Source organism: Empidonax traillii, unplaced genomic scaffold (genome assembly GCF_003031625.1).
Source record: "Empidonax traillii isolate 1590-97213 ecotype Southwest subspecies unplaced genomic scaffold, ASM303162v1 scaffold2042:size70105, whole genome shotgun sequence".
In the NCBI taxonomy this organism is placed as follows: Eukaryota; Metazoa; Chordata; class Aves; order Passeriformes; family Tyrannidae; genus Empidonax; species Empidonax traillii.
Genome location: NW_020957235.1, coordinates 32446 through 37874, shown reverse-complemented (window position 1 = coordinate 37874; position 5429 = coordinate 32446). Strand labels below are relative to the sequence as shown.

General features: G+C 52.1%; 1 protein-coding gene across 1 annotated transcript in view; it reads right to left on the bottom strand.

Annotated features, from left to right (window-relative positions):
• The window catches only part of LOC114071480 (MAM domain-containing glycosylphosphatidylinositol anchor protein 2), a gene marked incomplete at both ends in the record, with an annotated part of 52797 nt that overhangs the window by 31653 nt on the left and 15715 nt on the right, over window positions 1-5429 (bottom strand). The gene's annotated exons all lie outside the window — the stretch shown is intronic.

Here is a 5429-nt window from a genome sequence, read left to right as displayed (position 1 = left end):
AGGCAGCAAAAACAGCCTTCAAGGCATTTCAGGATTTATTAAGACTTGTCCCAGGCCAGGCTGGAAGTGGCTTGGAGCACCCTGGGCTGGTGGAAGGTGTCCCTGCCCATGGCAGGGGGTGGCACTGGGTGGGCTTTGAGGTCCCTTCCAAACAAAACCGTTCCGTGATTTCAGTTTAACTGAGTGAATCCCTCCCGAGTAACCCTGGTGTTTGGGGCTCTGCCAGGGAGAGGGCACAGGAATTGTTTGTTTTTCCTTTCTATCACCGACAAAACACCCATTCCTTTCACCTTCTGAATACGCAGGAAATAAAGACCGTGGGGATTGTGGGAACAGCGCAGGGACAGGCAACACCAAACACGGGTTTGCTCCTCTGGGCTGCTCAAAAATGCATAAACACAGCAAATGTTTGCGTTTGAAGACGACGCTTCTGAAATAAAGCACGAATTCCTGCCTGGAATGCTCCCGGAGACCACCCAGCACAGCCCAATTACCCATCCCGCTGCACGGGCGGTGCTGTTCCGTCAACCCCGATGGATTTGCATATGAAACCTGTAATTACTGGTTGTGCTAATGGCCCTCCCGGGCACACAGGGATGGGTTGGGACTGTGCTCGTTTCCCTCCTCAGGTTGGCATAGGGGGAAGGAAAACCCCAGCACCCCTTTCTCTGCTCCCATTCATCAGGATTCCCAAGCACTCCCAAAGTAACCCCAAAATACATCCTAAAATATCTCTAAAATACACTAAAATATCCCCAAATTTGCTCAGCAGCCAGGGGACATCCCACCCACAGACCCCATGCCAGGCTTTGGGAAAGTCCCCCTTCTTGTCCTCTGTCACTGCAGTTCAGATTTGCTGTAGATTAATTTCCAGGAAAGGCTGAAATAGGATTTTAGAAAGATGGGATACCAGATCTCAAGGGATATTCATGAAGTCCCAACGTGGTTTGGGTTGGAAGGGACATTAGGGATCATCTCATTCCACCCCCTGCCATGGGCAGGGACACCTTCCACCAGCCCAGGCTGCTCCAACCTGGCCTGGGACACTTCCAGGGATCCAGGGGCAGCCACAGCTTCTCTGGGAATTCCATTCCAACCCCTCCTCACCCTCCCAGCCAGCAATTCCTTCCCAATCTCCCACCTGTCCCTGCCCTCTGGCAGTGGGAAGCCATTCCCTGTGTCCTGTCCCTCCGTGCCTTGTCCCCAGTCCCTCTCCAGCTCTCCTGGAGCCCCTTTAGGCCCTGCAAGGGGCTCTCAGGTCTCCCTGGAGCCTTCCCTTCTCCAGTCATTCCCATCTTTCAAGCACATTTCAATCCCCCCATGCAGCACATCCCAAACATTTTCTACCCCCTCTCTACCAGTGTAAGGTCACAAACGGTGGGAAAGTCATTATGGAAAGTCAAAGCAGAAACAAAGAAACAGAAAAGCCACTCCAGCTGCTACATCCCAGTTCTGGTATCTAAAAGCTGGAGTGGTCCTGAAAGGAAAGGGATTGATGCCCTCACTCCAATGAGTCCTAAACTGGTCCCTGGTAGGGAAAATCCCCAAACAATCCTCCCCCAGGCACAGCAGATCTTGCTGTGCTTCACTCACACCACTCAGTCCTTCATCCCTGAGGGAAACAAGGATTGCTTCCTGCCAGTTGCCAGCACGTGGCTTCCAAAGGAACATCCAGAATCGAGCTCAGACACCACAAATTCCAACTGGGATGGGAGCAAACCCAGCCCCAGCAATGGCCATAAACTGCACAACAAGGCTCTGCCCTGATCACACCAGCTCCAGGTCCCACGTGGAGCTGGAAAGCCGGGAGCAAACAGTGGGAACTGTGCAGACACAGCCCCAGCCCCGTGACAGCTTTAGCAGAGCATTAAAGGGATCATTTCCCTGCGTTGTCTCTTTATGTTCCCTTTATCTTCACATCTAATTCCTTAATTTCCCTGTGTTTGATGCTCGGCGAGCGCAGCAGCTTTGCCATCTCCCTTCCAAACTGGCAGCACAAATGCACTTTAGCTGATCATGACAAGGTATAAGAGATGATCAGAGTGTCTCTCTCACTTTATAACAGCAGCTATAAACGTTTAGGGAAGGGGAAAAAAAAAAAAGGGAAAAAAAAAAAAAGAAAATAAAAAGCAGAGATTTACAAATGCTTTCCCCCTCTTGGCAAATTCAGTTCCAGCCCTTTCTATCTTTAAAATGCAGGAAGAGCATAAATCCTAAAGGAAACGATATATTTAACTGGGTAAAATACTGGGAACACAGAGAGTTTATGAAAAATGCTGCCCATTACTGTGCTCAGCTTTATTACAGGGTGTATATTTTATGAAGGGCTTTCAAGAAGAAGGAGAAGACACTTTGTGCTTTATTTGCATTTGTGAAGGGAAATCTCTGTCTCCTCCAGCTGCTCCTCCTGCCAAGCCTGCAGATGAAGCATCCCCATCACCCCCAGCCTCCCGAAAGCCACAGGACCATAAAACCACGGGATGGCTTGGGCTGGAAGGCACCTTGAGGACCCTCCTGTTCCTGCCTTTCCTTAGGGCTCCACCAGTGACTTCCAGGGGCTGGTTTGTTTGGGGGGAGCAGCTGAGGAGACCCAGCAGTGCAGTTCATAAAGCTCAGAAAGCACAAGCATTAATAATGAATAATCCCCAAGAGCAGGAGGGTGAGGCAGCTCCTCCAGGGGATTCCTCACTACAGGAACCACCACGTTCCTGCTGCTCCAGCTCCATGAGCTTGGGGATGACCCTTTCCCACACCTTCCAGAAAAAGCCTCTTCCCAAAGGTTACAGAGAATCCCTAACATGCTGTAGCTTGCAGGGAAGGAATGGCTTGGGAATCAAACTGAACTTTCCAATGCCTAATTGGAGCACACATTTCCATCTAGATTCCAATGGATGGTCTAGATTTAATCTAGATTCAATCTAGATTTAAATAGAGGGTCTCTCCATCTCAAAGGATTTCACAGGTCCCCGTTCCAGGCACAGGAGGGTTTGTTTTGAACCAGAAACCAACATCCCAGTTAACACTTCAATTCATAGAAGAGCATTCTACACGTGTCGTCCTTGAGATTCCCTCTCCACCTGCCCTTTAATGATTCCTGCCCCCTTTCCCTGTGGTCCTCCTGCAGCCGCAGGATGGAAGATCTCACCAGCAACAACCAAATGTGACACCTGCTGGCTGAGCTGAGGAAGAGCTCAAACTCCTCTTCCTGCCACTCCCGCTCCCTCCAACCCGGGATTCACACCATTCCTTCTCATCCCGAGCCCACCTGCCATCATTTCATGCCACGATTTCCACAGACACACATTCAGACACTCATATTCACCCTACACATGTACGGGCATGTTTGCAGACATGTCTGAGCCTGACTGGGAAGCAATCCCTGCAGAAAGGTGAAATACAGCTCAATAACAAGCAAAACAAAGGCTGTGCTCGAGGTGGAGGTGGCAATTTACCTGTCACCGAGGGGAATGCTGCACAGATCCCATGGGAGCTGCAGCAGGGGAAGGGGGGAGGGCTGTCACTTGTCAGTAAGTGCTAAACACCTGAGAAGCGAAGGAGGGGCTGGGAAGGGAAGGGGGATGCTGTGAAATTGTAAATAATAACGTGTCAGCACATGGACATGGAGGGAGCTGAGGAGGGGGGAGATGGGGGAGCTCCTGCAGAGCCTGGAAAAACCCAGCTCTTGGAATCAGAGCATGGCAAGGAATCACAGGGAAACAGAGTCATGGAATATCCTGAGCTGGAAGAGACCCCCAAGGACCATCCAGTGCAACTTCTGGCCCTGCACAGACACCCCAGCAATCTCATCCTGTGCCCCAGGGCATCATCCCAACCCTCCTGGAGCTCTGGCAGCCTTGGGGCCGTGCCCACTGCCCTGGGGAGCCTGTTCAGTGCCAACCACCCTCTGGGGGAAGAGCCTTGTCCTGAGATCCCACCTGAGCCTGCCCTGGCACAGCTCCAGCCCTTCCCTGGGGTTCTGCAGCCAGGAGACCCTTCAGCTCTGTGAAATCTTCTGGAGCAGCACAAGGAACAGGCAGCTGGATCAACTCCAGCCCTCGGGAATCACAACATTCCTGAGCATCCCCTCTCCGTGGGCACCACAGCTCTACCCCCACACCTGTGTCACGGCCATGCCCACCCCAGCTCCGTCCAGCAGCTCCAGCTCCAGCCCTGCTCCTCATCCAGGCTGCCCTGGGCCTTCCTAAACTTCTCAGGACATGTAGGGAAACTGCAAGCTCTCCCCTCTTGGCCTTTAGTCAGGAAGCTCCCCCACCTCCATCCTTTCCACGCTGTGGGATCCTCAGTTCCTGACAAACCCAACAGCTCTGGCTGCTCCAGTCCACTGCAGAACCAGCACACCACACCCTCCCACCACACAAACAGCTGCCTGGGAGGAAGAAACCAAACAAAAGGCCCACCAGCAATGGACTTTCTCTGCTCCCCACCAGCAGGACCGAAATGCAGATTGCAGGTTGCCCAGAGAAGCTGTGGCTGCCCCTGGATCCCTGGAAGTGTCCAAGGCCAGGTTGGAGCACCCTGGGCTGGTGGAAGGTGTCCCTGCCCGTGGCAGGGGGTGGAATAAGATGAGCTTTAAGGTCCCTCCAATCCAGACCTTTCTGGGATTCCCCAATCACACCAACCACGGCCTTTTTTTTGGGTGAACCGACGTTATTTTCCTGCTCCCCCAGGGGCAGATTTGCATTAAAAATGAATAAGTGTGAAGCAGAGTGAGAACCTCAGATAACCTCCCCCTCCACTCCTCAAATTAGCCACATTTCAGCCTCAGGATGGAATTTATTAACTTCATTTTTCTCTCCTCCCCAGCTGACAGGAGAAGCAGGGCCAAGATCCAGCAATCACACCTTTGCTAAAAGGTCACGTTTGGCACTGCCTGCTCCACTGGTGACCTGTAAATAACCCACATTTCCAAACTCTGCAATGAAATGCCAGGAAGGTGGTCCCTGGATCAGGCTCTGCTCCTTTCATCAGGCGTTGGGCCAGGAGCTGGTCAAAAAAAACCCTGTTAGCACAGCCAGAACTGTCATTTCTGTTTGCCCACATGTGGTTTAAGCTGCCACAGGTGGTGCAGGGCAGAAATCTGCTGCTGGGGGCTGTTGGCAAAGCTCCTCTGCATCCCAAACCTCCAAGAACAGGAGGGAGTTCAGCAGGAAACCAAACAACACCGACGCTCTGCGGGCCTTGGAGAGGGTTCTTCCTGTTGTACATTTTGAGGAGATGCTCTGGGCTCTGTTACAATCTCCCAAGCCTTTAATTAAACCCAAATTCCCACTGTGCCTGGCAGATGAGGGGAAAATGTGTTTTTTAAAGGCAGTGACGCTTCAGTAGAAATTTAAACGGCCACACAAGTGAGGACACAGGGGACACACAGGGCCTTTGACTGCTTCTCCCGCTCCCCAGAGTTCCCAGCC